Source organism: Plecotus auritus (genome assembly GCF_963455305.1).
Source record: "Plecotus auritus genome assembly, chromosome: X".
Taxonomy (NCBI): Eukaryota; Metazoa; Chordata; class Mammalia; order Chiroptera; family Vespertilionidae; genus Plecotus; species Plecotus auritus.
In genome coordinates this window covers 12,453,810-12,474,550 of record NC_137784.1, presented here as the reverse complement: position 1 = coordinate 12,474,550, position 20,741 = coordinate 12,453,810, and the positions used below count along the sequence as shown (strand labels likewise).

At 41.8% G+C, this 20,741-nt stretch overlaps 1 protein-coding gene across 9 annotated transcripts in view; it reads left to right on the top strand.

The window, feature by feature from the left end:
• Positions 1-2,116: 2,116 nt before the first annotated feature.
• Positions 2,117-20,741, top strand: part of BCLAF3 (BCLAF1 and THRAP3 family member 3) — a gene marked incomplete at its 3' end in the record, with an annotated part of 66,670 nt that continues 48,045 nt past the window's right edge. For 3 of the 9 annotated variants that reach the window (XM_080652050.1, XM_080652053.1, XM_080652049.1), the window contains exon 1: positions 2,117-2,262. The remainder of the gene's footprint in view (positions 2,263-20,741) is intronic. The other 6 variants (XM_080652048.1, XM_080652052.1, XM_080652046.1 and 3 more) reach the window with 3 other exon arrangements.

Below are 20,741 nucleotides of genomic sequence, written 5' to 3'. Positions count from 1 at the left end.
ATGAGAGAGAAACATCGATCAGCTGCCTCCTGCACACTCCCTACTGGGGTTGTGCCTGCAACCAAGGTACATGCCCTTGACCAGAATCAAACCTGGGACCCTTCAGTCCGCAGGCCGACGCTCTATCCACTGAGCTAAACTGGTTAGGGCAGCCGTGGGCAAACTACGGCCCGCGGGCCGCATCCGGCCCGTTTGGCTGTTCTATCCGGCCCGCGGAGCGGAAAGAGCGGAGGGTTCTCTTGCTCTCCCCTCCGCTCCTTCACCAGCAGCAGTGTTAACATGGCAACGTCGGGAAACACGGCCGCAGCTCCTTCTTCTGAGTGGGCGGATTTATATCCCCCATTCAGTAGAAGGAACAACCTCTCAATCTTCCAGAGGCTCCTTGTAATGCCCGCGGACGCATCCCCCCACATCACCCTGGGAATGCGGAGACACGTTATCGTGGTGATGTAGGGAGACACGCCCCTGGAGAGCACAGTATCAGAGCATTAGCTAAAAAGGAGACCAACAACACTGTTCCCACTGAAGTGGATGTTTTAAAGACCAAAAACCTTTCAACCCAGTCTACATTGCCATCTACATCTACGTCCCGGGCATAATTTGGAAGTTGCACTAAAGAAAATGTTTAATTTACTGTTTACACATTTTGTTCTTTTCTATTTGTTTTAGTTTTAAATTATTTTATTATATTTAAGTTTAATTTGAAAGGCTTTTGTACCTTTCCTTCGTTAGGCAATTTTATTTTGCCTTTGCCATCTTCAATATAAGGTATGTTATTGTGCTATGATTCCTCCATTTTTTGAAGTTTCAAATTATAATAATTAGTGTTTACATTCTTCTTGTTAAAATGTTTGAAATGAATAAAACTATTGAAATATAAAAAAAAGACCATACCCTTTTATGTAATGATGTTTACTTTGAATTTATATTAGTTCACACAAACACTCCATCCATGCTTTTGTTCTGGCCCTCCGGTCCAGTTTAAGAACCCATTGTGGCCCTCAAGTCAAAAAGTTTGCCCACCCCTGGGTTAGGGCTTAAGATGGTGGTTTGATATTAGGATATGTGAAAGGGCAAATCAAGGGGCTCTGCTTACAAAAGTGGTTGAAATCAAAGCCCATGGGCTTACGTCATGTAGAAAGATCAGGGGATGTGATAGCTCTGGGATCTTTGAAGACTATATTGGAACTAAGGCAGGAATAGGACTGCAAGGATGAGGATTGTGAGTCCAAATAAATGGGATTTGTCAACTTACTAGTAAGGTTTTAGAGATGGAGTGGTAAAAAGCAATGAATATCTAGATTTTCTAGAAGGTGTGCCTGGGAATGGGTGGAGAACATAGAGCAAAGGTAAGTCATCTGGGTTGAGGAAGTTAAGGAAACACAGCATAGTCCTGGGTGTTGGACTCATCAGGATGGTGGCAGTAATTAAGGAGAGGAAAACTATAGTAAGTAGATGACAGTGACGGGGAAGGTAAAAGGTGGTACTACCAGATGAGGTGGACCCTGAAAGAGAAATCTTGAAAGGGATAAAAAGAATATCAAAGTGTCAAGTGAGAAAGCTCCAAGAGACAGAGACTATTACCTTTGGGGCTGGTGGATGGAGTGTGGGAGGAGAAAAATCAAGACAGCAAACCAAAATAAGACACTATTTTGAATTGATGATAGAGAGATGTTGGTACCATTAACCTATTTGAGAGGTCCAGAGGGGAGGTTTTATTTTTTTTTCGGGTAGAAGTTTAATTTGAGGCCATTAGGAATGATTAGAGATTGAGTAGGTAGGGAGAGAGGCCACAGAGATGCATCTGCACAAGGCTGGAAGGCCCATAGGCCCAAGCTCCTGTCCCTCGCTGACGGGTGAGTTCCAGTCTCTAAACTTCAATCCCAATGATTCCTAGACGTGGAACGCCCAACGCGGAACGCCCAACGCGGTCCTTTCTGTGACGGGGCGGCAGATGACACGCGCTCTGGACGGAGCGGCAGAGGTGGGAACGGCCGGCAGAGGGCGCAGGCGCCTTGGCCGCAGTCGCCCGGGTGGGGTATCCCGGCTGGGAAAGAGTTGAGAGCAGGGGTCGCGAAAGCCCCGTCGCAAAGCCGCGGACAGTGGGCGGGGCTAGGGCGGGACGAGGCGGTTCCGGAAGGAAGTGGTTCCGGGTTCGCGGCCCCGCTAGCGGTGCTGCAGCAGTTGAACGTGGTTGCCTTGTTAGGGGCGAGGCCGGAGGGGGCGTTGGCGGCTGCCGGGACCTCACGGAGGGACGGACGGGTGAGTGGCTCTGCGGGGCGGAGGGGGCGTGGAGGCTCCGACCGGCGGGGAGGGCGTGTCCGTCGCCTGGGCGGGGCGGCTCTTGGAATGGCCGGTGCGGCGGCGGGGAGGGTGCGGCGGCGGCGACGGCGGCGGCTCGGACTCCCGGGTAACCGCTCCCCTGACACTACCTTAGGCCGTTGGGCCGGTGCCTCCTTAGGCTCAGCGACCCGGGCACCTGCTGCCACGGCCCCCGCGGGTTGCGGCCGGGCTGTTGGGAGTGTCTGCCGCGGGGATGTGGGGAGCGGTGTCCGGGACGGTGCCCTTTTCTCTAATGCGTCCCGAACTCGTTGCCTAAGGGACCCGAGGGAAGGGGCCCCCGCTTTGTCCTTCTCCAGGGGCGCTCCTGCCGCGCGGCAGCATCTTCCAGAATGAGTAGTGAAGGCTGCTCTTCCCCCTGCATTGGAGAGTAAAACTTGTCTTTTCAGAAACATGTCCTGAAAATGGGCTCATCTGTGCTTCTCTAGGGTGTATTAGGATACTGGGCCCCTCGTGTTCACGATTGTCCCGGGAGTGGGGGGCGCGGAGGGGCGAAGGGTGGGAAAGAAATGGGAGAGAAACATATCCTCCAAAATATTAAACTGCCGAAGTGCTTTTCGAGTTGCCCCTTAGGTGATGCTTTTCTTTCTGGAACAAAGTGGAAACCACCAGTAGGAGCGGAATGTCTGCCAGACTTCTGGCCAGGCAATCTTTGTTGCGTTTTTCTGAATGCGAACTGTTACGAATAAAAGACTGGAATTCGAAAGGAGAAGGTTTCGGTGTGGATTCATGAGTGCTTTATTTTTCAACGGCATTTTAAAAATTGGTACAACATTGGTTACTAACATAAGTTCCGGTGTGCAATATTATATAATACAATGCTATTTTAATGGTGATGGTATAATAATGCTTTATGTTGGAACGTTAATTTTAAAATGGCTACTAAAATGTTCTTTTGAAAGCCCCTCTGTTCCAACCCCCACCCCATGAAGCCTTTAGGACGCCTTATTAGAGACATTGTAAAATATCCAGATGAGCGCTGTGCATATGTTTATGCTGGGTATGCATCTCCAGTCTTTTTCTGTGCAGAGATGAATGTTCTAAAGTGGATACTCTTTGGTAACCTTTTTTTCCTGACTACCTAGCATGCCCTTATATATATGGTGGTAGTAATTTATTTAGTTGGTTATTCCCAATTTTTCACTACTTAAATACATTGTTGGATAAATGCAAAATCTGCATTACCAAGTTTACTTTCTTAGTGTAAGTTCCTAGGTGATAGAATTGTGGTTTTTTTAAAATGTGAATTGCTCAATTTCCCTCTGAAAAGGATGTGCTAGTTTGCACTCTCACCAACAATCTTTAAGTAACCTTTTCCACACCCTAGCAAAAGGCAACATTTAAAGGACTTCTGTAGGAATACTTTTGGGCCATTTCTGTTCTCTCCAACCACTCAGACACCCTTCTCTAGCTATCCTTTTGTTGTGTTAATCCTCCCGCAAGGATATTTTTTCCATTGATTTTTAGAGAGCTTGGACAGGAGGGAGGGAGGGAGGGAGGGAGGGAGGGAAGGAGGGAGAGAGAGAGAGAGAGAGAGAGAGAGAGAGAGAGAAACATTCATGTGTTTCTCTCACATCAATCTCTTGCCTTCCGCACATGCCTCCACCGAGACAGGGATGGAACCCTTGACCAGGAATTGAACAAGCAACCCGACTCTAACCACTGAGCACACTGGCCAGGGCATATCCCTTGTTTTCTTATTTGCTGATAGCATTTCAATTTCACATCTTTTATTCCACCTTTACCAGTTTAGTAAAGGAAGGTTATCTAGGTGAGGCAAAGGCTTCATAGAGTGAGAGGAGATTTGACATCAGGACTTATATTCCAGTGCTATCTGGTTGCCTTGAACAAATCACTTATCTTTTCTAAGGGACTATTTCCTCAACTCTGAATTAGAAATTATAGAGCATTTGCCTTACCTTTTCTGCAGGTTGGTTTTAATGGTCAAATGAGACATTTATGAAAAAGTACATTTAAGCATACTTTGTCTTGTTTCTAATTATTGTCATCTTGTAAAAATTTCAGGGCACAAAAGCATCTTGATTTTTTTTAAAGCAAATATCTGAATTTAAAAGCTATTTTGTGAAATCTTTTGTCCCCACACTCTCCTTAAATTTGATGTTTTATTACTGCTGCCCCAGATTATATTAAAAACTATATCAGAATTATAAAATCAGGCAAATGAAAGAATCTACACAATGTTGAAGGAGAGAATATTTGAAGGCATCATATATAAAGTTGAGGAAGATAGATACAGAGCTAAATAAAACACAATCCTTGGGATCAAGATAGATAAAACATAGTCTTTGTGCTCTACAGGCTACAGAATGTCTAGGCAGTTAGAGGGTATAAAAGCTGCTTTCCAAATTTAGACAGCAATTTTTAAAAATTTATCTTTATTGTTGAAAGTATTATGGATGTCCCCTTTGTGTTTTTTTTCCCATTGACCCCCTCTACTCCGTACCACCCCCCCAGGCCTTCACCACTCTATTGTCTGTGTCCAGAAGTTCCCTGGTTAATCACTCTCCTCCCACCTCCCATCCCCACCTTCCCCTGAAATTCATCAGTCTGTTCCATTCTTCTATGTCTCTGGTTCTGTTTTATTTGTCAGTTTATTTTGTTCATTAGATTACCCATATGAGTTAGATCGTGTGATACTTATCTTCCTCTGACTGGCTTATTTCACTTAGCATAATGCTCTCCGGGTCCATCCATACTGCTGCAAATGGTAAGAGTTCTTTCTTTTTTACAGCTGCATAGTATTCCATTGTGTAGATGTACCACAGCTTTTTTATCCACTCATCTGCTGATGGGCACTTGGGCAGTTTCCAAGTCTTAGCTATTGTAAATTGTGCTGCTATGAACATAGGGGTGCATATATATTCTTTCTGATTGATGTTTCAGGATTCTTAGGATATATTTCTAGAATTGGGATCACTAGGTAAAATGGCAGTTTCATTTTTAATTTTGGGGGGAAAGGCTATACTGTTTTCCACAGTGGTCACACCAGTCTGCATTCCCACCAGCAGTGCACGAGGGTTCCTTTTTCTCTGCATCCTCTCCAGCACTTTAGACAGCAATTTTAGATGTGATGCAGAATGTCAACTATTCTGGAGTGTGCAGAAGTCCAATTCGGCTAACTGAGCATCTATGAAATGACCAGGCAGTAAAATAAAATGTGACTGCTGATAAAAATTAAATTTTCTGAAGATAGTAGTTGCAAGGTGGGGATGCGTTAGTATTGGAGTCTGAGAACCTGGAATTTAGTTTCAGGTCCTTCATTGGAGGAGATTGGTTAATTTTTGAGGTTCGGTTTCTTCACCTATGCAATGGCGGTAATCCCAGTTTCCTCAAAGGCATGTGGGGATTAAATGAAGCAGTAGTTACAACACACCTAGTGAACCAGAAAGTACTGGTACTCATGTGATCTTTGTTATCCACTGAAGACTTAGCATCTTCAAGGAAATAAACTAGGTCTCTTCCAACTTTGTATGCCTGGCCCCTAGCAATCACTGGTAGTAATGTTTGCTAAATTAACATAAAATGTGACTGCTGATAAAAATTAAATTTGGACCATTGAAGAAGGTAATATGTAAATATGGAATATTGGGAGATATTGACTATATTAGAGTTGATATTAAGGAATCAAGGAAACATTAAACTAGTTGGACCTACATGCATCTCTACTATGACTGTCATTTTATAATATATCCTCAGTGCCAGGCACATAGTCCCTCCTTATCAACAATAAACCTATTCAAGATGCTGCCATTTTGAAAACTCTTCCCTGGACCCCTACCAGCCAGCTGCAACCCAGGTCTCCTCCCCTTCCAGCTAGACTGTTAGAAGGAGTTAATAAAGGGCTTTCTCAGTCTCCTTACCTTCCACTGAAGCCATGTGGTCACGTTTTTTATTTTATTGGATATCTGTGCAGCTTTTGCCATGAAAGTCTCCTTTCTTGAAACATCCTCTTTTTTTTTCTTTTTTTGGAAGAGAACATTTATTTGGTAAATCATAGCGGTAAAAAAGTAATTCCTAGAAGAAATGGGCTTAGGAAGCAAGTTACAGAGGTAAAGGAAGGGCCCTTGGAGCTTGGGAGGAGGAAGCTAATGGTAATGTGCCTGGGGTGGGGGGGGGGGAAGGCATGGGTGTGCTCCCCAGAGGGAGAGCCCCCATCTTTCTTTAGTTTCAGAGATTCTATGCTCCAGGGTTTGTTCCTTCCTTAGAGGATGTACCTTTTAGTCTCTTTGGCCAGTTCATCTTCTTGGAAAGGTTGGTGTTTCTGTAGTCTTGATATTTTTTGTGTGTGTTATACTGGCTCTGAATAATTTCTACAGCATTGAGGCTATCTGGTATTTGAAGGTTTAGTTGAATTCCTCTGTGAAACACTCTGGGCCTGGTGCTTTGTCATGGAGTAAATTATTATCTCATTAATAATTCTCTCTATTCTATGGAAATTGCTCTGTTTATGCTTTCTAACTCTAATGGGGTCGATTTTAATAATTTGTAGTTTCCAGCAAATTATCCATTTCCAATTCATCGGGATTTTCAAATTTATTAGAGGGCTACAAAGTAATCTCTTGTGATTTAAACTTTTTCTTCTATTTCAATGTTTATTTCCCCATTGCCATTTCTTATTTTATACATTTGTGCTTTCTCCCTTTTTTCTTTTCTTAAATTTTTTAAAAAATATGTTTTTATTGATTTTAGAGAGAGAGGAAGGGAGAGGGAGAGAGAGAAACGTTAAGAAAGAAACAGGATTGGCTGCCTTCTGCATGCTCCCTACTGGGGATCAAGCCTGCAACCCGGGCCATGTGACCTGTGACCTTTTGGTGCATGGGACCACGCTCAGCCAACTAAGCTACACCAGCCAGAGCTCTCCCCTTTTTCTTAATCAAGTTATTTAGTGCTTTATCTATTTTAATATTTTCAAAAACTGCAGAATTTTGAGTTATTACTTAGATCTGGTTTTCTATTCTCTTCCTCTATTTTTATCTTTATTATTTTCTTTCTTGTGCTTTCTTTTGGTTTACCTTGTTATTTTTTTTAGGTTATTTTTACCATGGAAATGAATTTATAGGTTTTTATTCTTTCATTTGTATTGATAAATATATTTAGTGCAATGCATTTTTCCTTTGATCGCTGCTATAAATGCATATCATGGACTCTTGATATGTAGTACTTTCATTCTCATTATTTCTTTAAAAATCTCTAATTTTAGTTATAGAATACCAGAGATGATTTAATAGGTTTTAAATTTCTAGGTGGATGGGTTCTTCTGGATTTTTTTTTGGTTTGTTTGTTTTTGTTATAGTAAATTCTAGTATTATTGCATTATGATAAGGGTATTGTTTGTAACATTTCTATTTTGTGGAAGTTACTGATGTTTTCTTTGTGACCTAATATATGATTATTTTTGGTGACTGTAGTGTGGGCACTTTAGAAGAATGTGTATTCTCTAATATGAGAGTGGCAAATTTGATAAATATCTTTAACATTTACGTTATTAGTTATGCTATTTTGGTCTTCTATCTCCTTATTTTTGGTTTACCTAATATGCTACTGAGAATGCTATATTAAAGTCACCTAGTATTAGTGTGTTTCTAGCTATATCTCCTTGCATCTCTTATAGTTTTTGTTTCATAAAGGTGGTTGCTATGTCACATTCATGTGAATATGTATATTTTAACTTATTCTATCTTCATCAGAATTGTGGCTTTAAGCATTAAAAAGTGTCTTTCTTTGTATGCATGCTTCTGGGACTTGAATTCTACCTTACCTTATCCCAGGATTGCCACCCCCTGCTCTCTTTCTGGAAACATCTGCCTGGTATACTTTGGCCACCCTTTTATTTTTAACCTTTCAGAATCACTTATTTTAGGTGTATCTTTTGTACAGCACCTTGAATTTTGTTTTGTGATCCAAATTGAAACTTTTTCAATAAGTGATTAAGTGCATTCACATTGATTGCTAGGGCTGATGTATTTGGTCTCAACTATACAATAATATTTTATAATGATACTAGTGGCCTGGTGCACAAAATTCATGCACATTAAAAGGGAATTAATTAGAGAAAATAATTTAATATTGCTATTTGCCCTTTCTCTATAATAGAAGTGTCAGAGATGAAAGAAAATTAGTAAAATGTACATGAAAACCTTCCTCCTGTCAGAGTCTGGGGCTCACGATGGGACCCAGAGTCAAGTCCCTGCCTACCCATATGTGCCTCAAAATCGCGTGAGACCCAGACCCGGCCAGCCCCCCCCCTCCTCATTGGGCTAGATCTAGACCCGGCCAGTCCCACCCTTGTCAAGCCCCGCTGGGCAGGGGGCGTAGCCTCAGGTCCCCCGGCCCAGCACCGGGAGGGGGGCGCAGCCTCAGGTCTGTCACCCAGACTCCCATCAAGCCCCACTAGCAGGGGTCACAGCCTCAGGTCCCCCGTCAAGCCCCATTGGGTGGGGCTGCGGCCTGAGTTCCCCTGACCCAGCACTGGGGGTGCACCTTGAGGTCCCCCATGAAGCCCTGCTGGGTGGGGGGCATGGCCTGAGGTCCCCTGTCAAGCCCAGCCAGGCAGGGGGGCGCAGCCTCAGGTCCCTTGGCCCAGTGCTGGGGCGGGGGGCGTGGCCTGAGGTCCCCTGTCAAGCCCCACCGGGCGGTGGGTGCAGTCTGAAGTCCCCCGGCCTAGTGCCGGGATGGCAAGCGCGGCCTGAAGTCCCCTGTCAAGCCCCACCAGGTGGGGGGTGCGACCTGAGGTCCCCCGGCCTGGCGCTGGGGCAGGGAGAGCAGCCTGAGGTCCCCTAGCCCAGCACCAGGGAAGCGTACCTTGAGGTCCCCTGTAAAGCCCTGCTGGGTGGGGGGCATGGCCTGAGGTCCCCAGTCAAGCCCTGCTGGGTGGGGGACACAGCCTGAGGTCCCCTGCCAAGCCCTGCCAGGCAGGGGGGTGCAGCCTCAGGTCCCCTGGCCTGGTGCTGGGGTGGGGGGTGCGGCCTGAGGTCCCCTGGTCTGGTGGCGGGGTAGGGGGCGAGGCCTGAGGTCCCTGTCAAGCCCTGCCATGTGGGGGGCGCGGCCTGAGGTCCCCTGTCAAGCCCCACGGGGGTGGGGGAGGGCATAGCCTCAGGTCTCTGCTGATTGCTCATTAAGGCTCCTTGTGGGAACTTGGCCTCAGCTGTGGGTGCAGCCATCTTTGTGACGGAGTGATGGTTAATTAGCATATTCCCTCTTTATTAGATAGGATGTATTTTGTTTCATTTCCTCTTTCTTTTGCTATGAGGTGTATTTTTTGCTCTTTTATTTAAAACAATTGGGGTATTTAGGAAGGTTTGCATTTTTGTTCACCTTTGTACTTATACCTTTTAAATGCCCTTATTTCCCACTTCTTTATATCCTTTTGAGTGTGAGAGAGAAATATATTGCATTCACGAAATCCAAGTAGGATAATGTTAGGCAAGAATGGAATTCTGCATCCACTTCTAACTCCTGCTTACTGAGAACTGGTGTTAACACCTAGCCACTGTGGCCAAGAGAATAATAACCCAAGCTCTGGTCTCCTCAGTTTAGCTTCTTCTTTTTAATTTAATTTAATTTAATTTTTTTATTGTTTAAAGTATTACATGTAGTAGTACATATATCTCCTTTTTTCCCCCCTTGACCTTCCCCCAGCCTCCCCTACCCCTTGTTGTATGCCCTCATCCCACCCCCCCCAGTGTCTTGTGTCCATTGGTGTGCTTATATGCATGCATACAAGTCCTTCGGTTGATCTCTTTCCCCACCCCTCCCCAACACTCCCCAGCCTTCCCGCTGTAGTTTGACAGTCTGTTCGGTGTTTTACTGCCTCTGTATCTATCTTTTTATTCATCAGGTTATAATGTTCTTTATTTCCCATAAATGAGTGAGATCATGTGGTATTTTTCTTTCATTGCCTGGCTTATTTCACTTAGCATAATGCTCTCCAGGTCCATCCATGCTGCTGCAAATGGTAAGAATTCCTTCTTTTTAATAGCAGCGTAGTATTCCATTGTGTAGGTGTACCATAGTTTTCTAATCCACTCATCTGCTGATGGGCATTTAGGCTGTTTCCAAATCTTAGCTATGGTGAATTGTGCTGTTATGAACATAGGGGTGCATATATCCTTTCTGATTGGTGTTTCTAGTTTCTTGGGATATATTCCTAGAAGTGGGATCGCTGGGTCAAATGGGAGTTCCATTTTTAGTTTTTGAGGAAACTCCATACTGTTCTCCACAGTGGCTGCGCCAGTCTGCATTCCCACCAGCAGTGCACGAGGGTTCCTTTTTCTTCACATGCTTGCCAGCACTTGTCGTGTTTTTAAAAATATATATATTTTATTAATTTTTTATAGAGAGAAAGGGAGAGGGATAGAGAGTTAGAAACATTGATGAGAGAGAAACATCGATCAGCTGCCTCCTGCACACTCCCCACTGGGTATGTGCCTGCAACCAAGGTACATGCCCTTGACCAGAATCGAACCTGGGACCCTTGAGTCCTCAGGCCAACGCTCTATCCACTGAGCCAAACCGGTCAGGGCCGTTTTTTTTTTTTTTTTTTAAATAAATCTTTATTGTTCAGCCCTAACCGGTTTGGCTCAGTGTATAGAGCGTAGGCCTGCGGACTGAAGGGTCCCAGGTTCGATTCCGGTCAAGGGCATGTAACTTGGTTGCAGGCACATCCCCAGTAGGGGGTGTGCAGGAGGCAGCTGATCGAGGTTTCTCTCTCATCGATGTTTCTAACTATCCCTCTCCCTTCCTCTCTGTAAAAATCAATAAAATATATTTAAAAAAATATTTATTGTTCAGATTATTACAGTTGTTCCTCTTTTTCTCCCCCATAGCTCCCCTCTACCCAGTTCCCACCCCACCCCATGCCCTTACCCCCCGCCACTGTCCTCATCCATAGGTGTATGATTTTTGTCCAGTCTCTTCCCGCACCCCCCACACCCCTTCTCCCCGAAGGATCGTCAGTCCACTGCCTTTCTATGTCCCTGATTCTTTATATTCACCAGTTTATTCTGTTCATCAGATTTTTTATTCACTTGATTTTTAGATTCACTTGTTGATAGATATGTATTTGTTGTTCATAATTTTTATCTTTACCTTTTTCTTCTTCTTCCTCTTCTTAAAGAATACCTTTAAGCATTTCATATAATACTGGTTTGGCAGTGATGAACTCCTTTAGCTTTTTCTTATCTGTGAAGCTCTTTATCTGACCTTTAATTCTGAACGATAGCTTTGCTGGGTAGAGTAATCTTGGTTGTAGGTTCTTGCTATTTATCACTTCGAATATTTCTTGCCACTCCTGTCTGGCCTGCATAGTTTCTGTTGAGGAAAGCAAACTATTGGATATAGAGTTCAAAACCACGGTTATAAGGTTTTTCAAGAATTTTCTAGAAACCGCTGATAAATTTAGTGAGACCCTCGAGGATATGTCTTTTGTTGATTTGTTGATGATTGCCATTCTGACAGGTGTGAGATGGTACCGAATTGTCATTTTGATTTGCATCTCTCGGATAATTAGTGACTTTGAGCATGTTTTCATATGTTTCTTGGCCTTCCTTCTGTCTTCTTTCGAAAAGATTCTATTTAGGTCCGTTGCCCATTTTTTTATTGGATCATTTATCTTCCTTTTATTAAGTTGTATAAGTTCCCTGTAGATGTTGGAGATTAAACCCTTATCTGAGATAACATTGGCAAATATGTTCTCCCATACAGTGGGCTTTCTTGTTGTTTTGTTGATGGTTACTTTTGCTGTGCAAAAGCTTTTTATTTTGATGTAGTCCCATTTGTTTATTTTCTCTTTAGTTTCCATTGCCCTAGGAGCGGTATCGGTGAAGAAATTGCTTCGGCATATGTCTGAGATTTCTCTGCCTGTGGATTCCTCTAGTATTTTTATCGTTTCCCGTCTTATGTTTAAGTCCTTTATCCATTTTGAGTTAATTTTTGTGTATGGTGTAAATTGGTGGTCTAGTTTCATTTTTTTGCATGTATCTGTCCAATTTTCCCAACACCATTTATTGAAGAGACTGTCTTGACTCCATTGTATGTTCATGCCTCCTTTGTCAAATATTAATTGCGCATATTGGTTTGGGTCGATATCTGGATTCTCTATTCTATTCCATTGATCTATATGACTGTTCTTGTGCCAGTACCAGGCTGTTTTGAGAACAGTGGCTTTGTAATACAGCTTGAACTCTGGTATTGAGATCCCACCTACTTTGTTCTTCTTTCTCAGGATTGCTGTGGCTATTCGGGGTGTTTTTTATTCCAGATGAATTTTTGGAGAGTTCTTTCTAGGCCTGTGAAATTCTTTGGATCTGCTGATCGCCCTCCAGTTCTGTGGGCTCTGACTTGGTCTGGTTCTGTGCTGGGAATGTGGATCCTTTGTTGCAAATGCTTTCTGAGGGAATTCTTAAATGCAGAGTTCACAGTTAGTATGGAATCTCTGTCAGTTGATTTTTTTTTGGGGGGGGGTTGTTAACAACTTTAATGAGAGATAATTTATATACCACATGATTCACCCATTTAAAAGTGTACAATTCTGTGTTTTTTAGTATATTCACAGTTGTCCAACCATCATCACAGTCTACTTTTAGAACACATTCATCACTTCAGAAGAAACCCCAAGTCCCCCTCCGCTGCAACCACCAATCTACTTTCTGTTTCTATGGATTGACTCATACAATATGTAGTCCTTTGTGACTGCCTTCTTTCACTTAGCATAATGATTTCAAGGTTCTGCTATGAATATATTTGTGTACAAGTTTATATGTGGGTATATATTTTTATTTCTCTTGGGTATATACCTAGGAGTGGAATTACTAGGTCATATGGTAACTCTATGTTTAATTTTTGAAGGGACCGACAGACTGTTTTTTCAAAGTGTCTGCATCATTTTATATTACCATCTATATACACTGAGTGGCCAGATTATTATGATCTCTGAATGCATAATAATCTGGCCACTCAGTGTATATCCTATGTAATAAAAGGCTAATATGCAAATTGTCCCCTCGACCAGGAGTTCGACCAGCAGGCAGGCCGGCCAACCGCCCGTGTCCCTTCCCCCTGGCCAGGCTGGCCGGACCCCACCCATGCACGAATTCATGCACTGGGCCTCTAAATATCTATCTATCTATCTATATCTATATCTATATCTATATATATCTATATATCTATATATATATGTATATATATATATAGAGAGACAGAGAGAGAGAGAGAGAGAGAGAGAGAGAGAGAGACAGAGAGAGAGAGAAATGTCTATTCAGCTCCTTTGCCAATTTTTTATTGGGTAATTTGTCTTTTATGATTGGACTAGAGGCCTGATGCACAAAATTCATGCAAGAATAGGCCTTCCTTCCCCCGGCTGCCTGTACTGGCTTCCCTCTGGCACCCCGGACCTAAGCTTCCCTCTGGCCGCCAGCAGGCACCCGGGACCCGCGTTTCCCTTGCAGCCCTGGCTTCGTCTGGAAGGTCATCTGGAAGGACATCCGGTCTAATTAGCATATTATGATTTTATTATTATAGATTGCAAGAGGTTTTTATACATTCTAGATACAATCTCTTACCAGATATAATTTGCAACCTATAGAATTATAGGTTGTCTTTTCACTTTCTTTGATAGCATCTTTCACAGTGTAAACATTTTTAATTATGATGATGCCCAGTTTGTTTTTGTTATTGTTTTTATATCTAAGAAACCACTACCTGATCCAAGGTCACAAAGATGATTTATCCTTATGTTTTCCTTTATGTTTTATAGATTTAATTCTTACATATAGGTCTTTGATCCATTTTGAATTAATTTTTTATATGGTATGAGGTAGGGTTGAACTTTATTCTTTTGATTGAGGATATCCAGTTGTCCCAACTCTGTGTGTTGATTTTTCTTATCCTTTTAATATCTTATTTATCAGGTTTCCCCCCTCAGTATGCTTTAAACCCAGCTATTGCCTATACAACACTGAGCTTTCACTATTATTCTCTTTTCCTATCTCTTCTCCCATTTTTTTAGTTGCAACTTTTCACAATATGCAAAAATTTTACATTAGTCCTCCACCCTCATCTCTTTCTTTTAATGCTTTACATGTACACTTAAATATGTTAAAATGTTCAGTCAACTTTGCTGATGTTCAGTCATCCTCTAGTAGATTCCTTAGGAAGGGTTAGTAACTGTAGAAATTGCCTATGTTTATGTATGTTGAAAGCTTTTTCTGTAGCCTTGATATTTGAGGGACAACTTGGCTGATATAAAATCCTTGGTTCACATCTACTTTCATTGATTTGATTTTATTTAAAAAATTTTTAATGCTGATCCTTTGTTGTCTTGCTTTGTATATTGTTTTTTAGAATATATTTTTATTGATTTCAGAGAGGAAGTGAGAGGGAGAGAGAGATAGAAACATCAATGATGAGAGAGAATTATTGATCAGATGCCTCCTGCACGTCCCACACTGGGAATCAAGTCCATAACCCGGGCAAATGTCCTGACCAGGAATTGAACTGTGACCTCCTGGTTCATAGGTCGACGCTCAACCACTGAGCCATGCCAGCTGGGCTGTATATTGGTTTTGAAATATCCGATGCTAGTGTAATTTTTTAAATTTGTAAGTTATTTATTCTTTTTACTTAGAGTTCTGGGGAATTTTAACTTTATATTTGAAATCAAATACTTTTTACTAGGCTATGTCTCAGAGTTTATTGTTTTAGGTTAATTTTCCCAAGTATCTGGTGAGCCCAGGTCTTTTTTTAAATCCTTTCCTGAGGATGTGTTTTATTGATTTTTCAGAGAGACAGGGAGAGAGACAGAGACAGAGAGAGAGAGAGAGAAAGAGAGAGAGAGAGAGAGAAACATTAATGTGAGAGGGAAACATTGATCCATTGCCTCCTATAAGCGCTCTGTCCAGGATAGAACCTGAAACCTAGGTATGTGTCCTGACTGGTAATTGAACCCACAACCTTTTGGTGTGTGGGAGGAAGCTCCAATCAGCAGAGCCACCCAGCCAGGGCAATTCAGGTCTTTTTAAAAATTTATTTCTGGGAAGTTTTCTTGAATTATAGTTTTAAATATTAGTTCAGTTTTATTGTTGGATTTTCTTAGGGACTATAATAATATACATATTATTCCTTCTTTACCTGTCTTCTGTTTCCACTACTTACTCTCTGTCTTTCCCTGCAAAATTATTTTCATTTTCTTGGTTGTTTTCCTGACTTTCTTCAGTGACCCTTATTAAATTTTCATTTGAGTTTAATCTCTCTTCGGCAACTTATTATTCTTCATTTTTTGATATAATTTGGTATTTTTCTCCCATTTTTTTCTCTAATTCATTTAACTTTTCCCCCTGTCATTTCACTGGTTTTTTTTTGGTCTATTTTGTGTTCTTAGTTTTAAAATTTCTGATTCAAGGTGAGGTGCTTTTTAAAAAATGTGCTTAAATGCTTTGGGTTATATTTATTCTGTTTGGACTACAGGCTTAGAGTTTTCTTCTGCTGTGTGGTTTTTGGGGGAGGAATTTCCCTCGAGAAACGCTTTTTCTACTTTCTTGTAAACACATGGGGATATCAGACTTTAAAAGTTTTGCAAATCTCAAGTATGAAATGGTATTTATTTTTTTAATTTTATTTTCCTCATTAGGTAGGATTGTATATATTTTCCTATGTTTACTACTAGCCCGATGCGCGAAGATTCGTGCTAGAATGGGCCTTCCTTTCCCTGGCTGCCAGCACCGCCTTTCCACTCTGGCCCAGCCCCGGAGCCGCCTCTTTCCACTCCGGCCCTGCCTTCCCATGCTGCCCAGAGGCCCTGAGAGATGGGGTGGGGCAAAACATATGAGTAGGCGCCATGGCGCCTGTGTATGCAAATTAACCGCCATGTTTGGTGGGTTAATTTGCATACTCACTCCTGATTGGCTGGTGGGCGTGGCCAAGGTATGGTCAATTTACATGTTTCTCTATTATTAGGTAAGAATGGACATTTATGTTTCCTCTGTTGAAAATGCTAAGGATATGGCTGTCATCTACTGAGGTGAGACAGGCTGTAGGAGGAGCAGTTTTTGGAGGGAGGTTAGGAGTTTGTTCTTGGACGTGTTGAAGCCATGAGAGTGTGGACTGGGGAGAAAGTGTAGACAATGAGAAGTCCATGTACTGAGGTAAGTATTTAGAGGAAGACTGGGTTCCCTATTTAGGGGTCAGAGTGGTGACAGGGAAGATGAGAAGCCAGCAAAGGACACAGAAGGAATCCTTATAGGTAGGAGGAAAACCAGGAAAGGGTAGTATTCTGGAATCCAAGTGAGGAAATGTTTCTGAGAGGCAGGTGTGGTAGTAACTTGCTGCTGGTAGGTCTAGGTACAGGGGTGGGCAAACTTTTTGACTCGAGGGCCACAATGGGTTCTTAAACTGGACCGGAGGGCCGGAACAAAAGCATGGATGGAGTGTTTGTGTGAACTAATATAAATTCAAAGTAAAGGAGCAGAGGGGAGAGCAAGAGAACCGGATAGAACAGCCGGATCCGGCCCACGGGCCGCAGTTTGCCCACGGCTGGGAGGAGGAGCCATAACCATTGGATTTAGCAGCATGGATTTCATTAGTGATCTTGACTAGAGCAGTTTGCTGCAGTGGTGGAGTGGAAAGCCAGATTGGTGAGGGGCCAAGCAAGAATGGGAAGGCAATTCCATTTTAATTTTTTGTGGAAACCTCTTACTGTTCTCTGTAGTGGCTGTGCCAATTTATATCCTCACCAACACTTGTTTGTTGATTTATTGATGACAGCCATTCTGACAGGCCTGAGGTGATACCTCATTGTGGTTGTCATTTGCATTTCTCTGATGATTAGTGAGCTTGAGCATCTTTTCATATATCTATTGGCCATGTGTATGTCCTCTTTAGAGAAGTGTCTATTCAGGTCCTTTGCCCTCTTTCCCTCCTTCCCTCTCTCCCTCTCCCTCTTTTCTTCTTCATCTCTCTCCTGCTCCCATTCCCTCTTCTTCCCTCTTCCTCTTTCTCTCTTTCCCTCTCCCTCTTGACCTCTTCCTCTCTCCCTATCCCTCTTCCTCTTCCTCTCCCTCCCCTCCCCCCTCTTCTCCTCTCCCCCTCTCCCCTTTTCCCCTTTTCCCCCCTCTCCCTATCTCTTTCTTTCTCTCTCCCCCTTTTCCTCTCTCCCTCCCTCCCTCCCTCTTCTGAAGCTGGTTCCTTTCATTAACTTTGCTAGTCACAAGTAAGTTAGTTTAAATCAGGGGTCAGTAAATTTATTCTGTATAGGATAAATTTACTACTTAAGATAGTAAATATTTAAGGCTTTGTGGGCTGCAGATAGCCTGTCACATATTCTTTGATTTTTTTTTTTTTTTACAATCCTTTAAAAATGTAAAAACCATTCTTACCTCAGACTTTAGGGTTTAAATGAACTCTCCTCTCTTATCCATTAAGCCCTCGAGCCAGTACTTTTCAGTACTAGCTGACCTGCACTAAGCAATTACAAACCAAGTTAACTTTTTTAAAAATATATTTTATTGATTTTTTTACAGAGAGGAAGGGAGAGGAATAGAGAGTTAGAAACATCAATGAGAGAGAAACATCGATCAGCTGCCTCCTGCACACCAAATACTGGGGATGTGCCCGCAACCAAGGTACATGCCCTTGACCAGAATCGAACCTGGGACCTTTCAGTCCACAGGCTGACGCTCTATCCACTGAGCCAAACCGGTTAGGGCCAAAGTTAACTTTTTAAGAAAAAGCTTTAGTGACATATAATTTACAGGTTTAAAGTATGTAATTCAGTGGTTTTTAGTATGTTTGCAGAGCTGTGCAAACATCTCTGTAATATCTGATCTAATTTTAGAGCATTTTCCTCACCCAAAGCTTGTTTGTTTGTTTGTTTATAGCTTTGAAGTATAATTTATATGCAGTAAAATTCACCTATTTTGAGTAAATAGTTTGAATTTCAATGAAGCTAATTTTAATATTAGCAAAGGAAAATATTCTAGCACTTTTTAAAAAAATTTCTTTATTGATTAAGGTATTACATATGTGTCCTTATTCCCCCATTACCCCCCACCTCCCATAGCACTTCTTTTTATCATGTAATCAGTAAATCTCACTTGTAAACATTTTCTCCCAAGTGACCTCCTCCCTTCCCTTTTACCCAGTGGTTCTAGTTCCTGGACCAGCAGCATCCCCATCTGCATCACTTGGGAACTTGCTAGAAGTGGGGCCCACCCCTGGCGTAGAGCCCAGCAATTTGTGTTGCTCTAAGATACATCTCTGAGTGGAATTGCTTGGCTGTATGATATAAGCATGCTCAACTTTAATGGGTATTGCCAGCCCCTTCCAAATTGGTTAGACTTATGTATACTCATCTAGCAATATATGAGAGTCCCTATCATTCCACATCCTCACCAGCACTCCAGAACATGCAACTTCAAATTCTTTTTTGTATCAATCTGATGGGTGTAGGTAGGATGTTTGTGATCTTAATTTGTTACTCAGCTACTAATGAGGTTGAATATCTTAGATGTCTGTAAGTCATTTGAGTTTGTGTTCTGTAATATGCTGTTTGGACTCTTTTGCCTGTTGAAATAAATATAATTATGTAAATAAATAATCACAATGTATTGAAATAATCACAGAATAAACCTAGAATTCCCAGGAAGAAACTCAGGGGAAAAAATAAAGTCAAGGACAGACTCCCAGGGGATATGATGGTCAAAGATTCCTGAAAGAATAGGGGTTTGTCAGGTAGACAGAGGGAAGGCCATCTATGTGGTATGAACACTAATGTGGTGTATGTGGAGGAAAAGACATACATAAGGCTGGGAGAAAGGTAGGAAGTGACTAGATGTATGTATATATATTAAATTGGTTTAATCTTTTACTGATTGTTAGGCATTTGGGCTGTAATTAGTTTGAGTGGTTTTCTTTCCTTTTATAAAGCTGATACAAACATTTTAGTATATATAGCTGCTTTATTTCTTTTAAATTATTATTTGGAATAATATGTTTAAACTGAAATTATTAGATTAGAGGAAAGTAGGCAATATTAGTTTCATAATTTCTTGCATATTTAGAGATTACCCGTCATTAAGGAAATGCAAATCATAACCACAGTTGAGGTACCACTCCACCCCCACTAGGATGGCTAAAATAAAAAATACAGCCCAGCCAGCATGGTTCAATGGTTGAGCATTGACTTATGAGTCAGGAGGTCATGGTTTGATTCCCTGTCAGGGCATATGCCCGGGTTGTGGGCTTGATCCCCAGTGTGGGACGTGCAGGAGGCAGCTGATCAGTGATTCTCTCTCATCATTAATGTTTCTCTCTCTCTCTCCCTCTCCCTCTCCCTTCCTCTCTGAAATAAATTACACACACACACACACAGCAACAAATGTTGGTGGGCATGTGGAACTATTGGAACTCTCATACATTGCTGGTGGGAATGTAAACTGATGGAACTGCTTGGAAAAATTTGTAAGTCTCTCAAAAAGTAAAACAGAGTTATATGACCTAGCAATTCACTCCTAGGTATATATACTAGAAAAATAAAAACATGTTCACACAAAAACTTGTACACAAATGTTCATAGCAGTATTATGCATAATAACCAAAACATAGAAACTCAAATGTCTGTTGAGAGATTGAAGAATAAACACAATGTGGTATACCCATAAAATGGAATATTACTTGGCCATAAAAATGAAGTACTTACACATGGTAAAACAGGAATGACTTTTGAAAATGTTATGCCAAGGGAAAGAAGCCAGTTACAAAAGACCGCATATTGTATGATTCTGTTTAAATGAAAAGCCCAGGATAGGCAAATCCAGAGAAACAGGAAGTAGATTTGTGGTTGTCAGGCAGGGGCTTATCAAAGGAGGGGAGGAATGGAGAGAGACTGCTTGCTAATAGGCTTCTTTTAGAGGGGATGAAAATGTCCTAAAGTTAGATTGTGGTGATGGTTGTACCTTCCTGTGACTATACTAAAAAACGTTGAATTGTAAACCTAACATAGATGAATTGTATGGTATGTGAATTATATCTCAACGAACCTGTTTTTCAAAATAATTAAATGGAAAATAATATTACCTTCCAGAAAATAATATACGTTTTAAAATCATTGCCAAGGCTATTTGGTGTGCCCCCTACAACCTTTGCGTTTATTATTTTTATTCAATTTAATAGGTATGATCTGATACCCAAAGCTTCTTCAGTTAAATTATAAATTCCCTTGGTAGAATGTAAAGTTCAGGATGGCAGAAATTTTTGCCTGTTTCTGTTCACTGCTGTATCTCCAAAACAGTGCCTGGCAAATAATAGGTATTCAGTAACATTTGTTGAATGAATGCATTTTGATATTTGGAGTTAGTAAGCATTTTCCCCTTTAGTATCTTAATTTCATA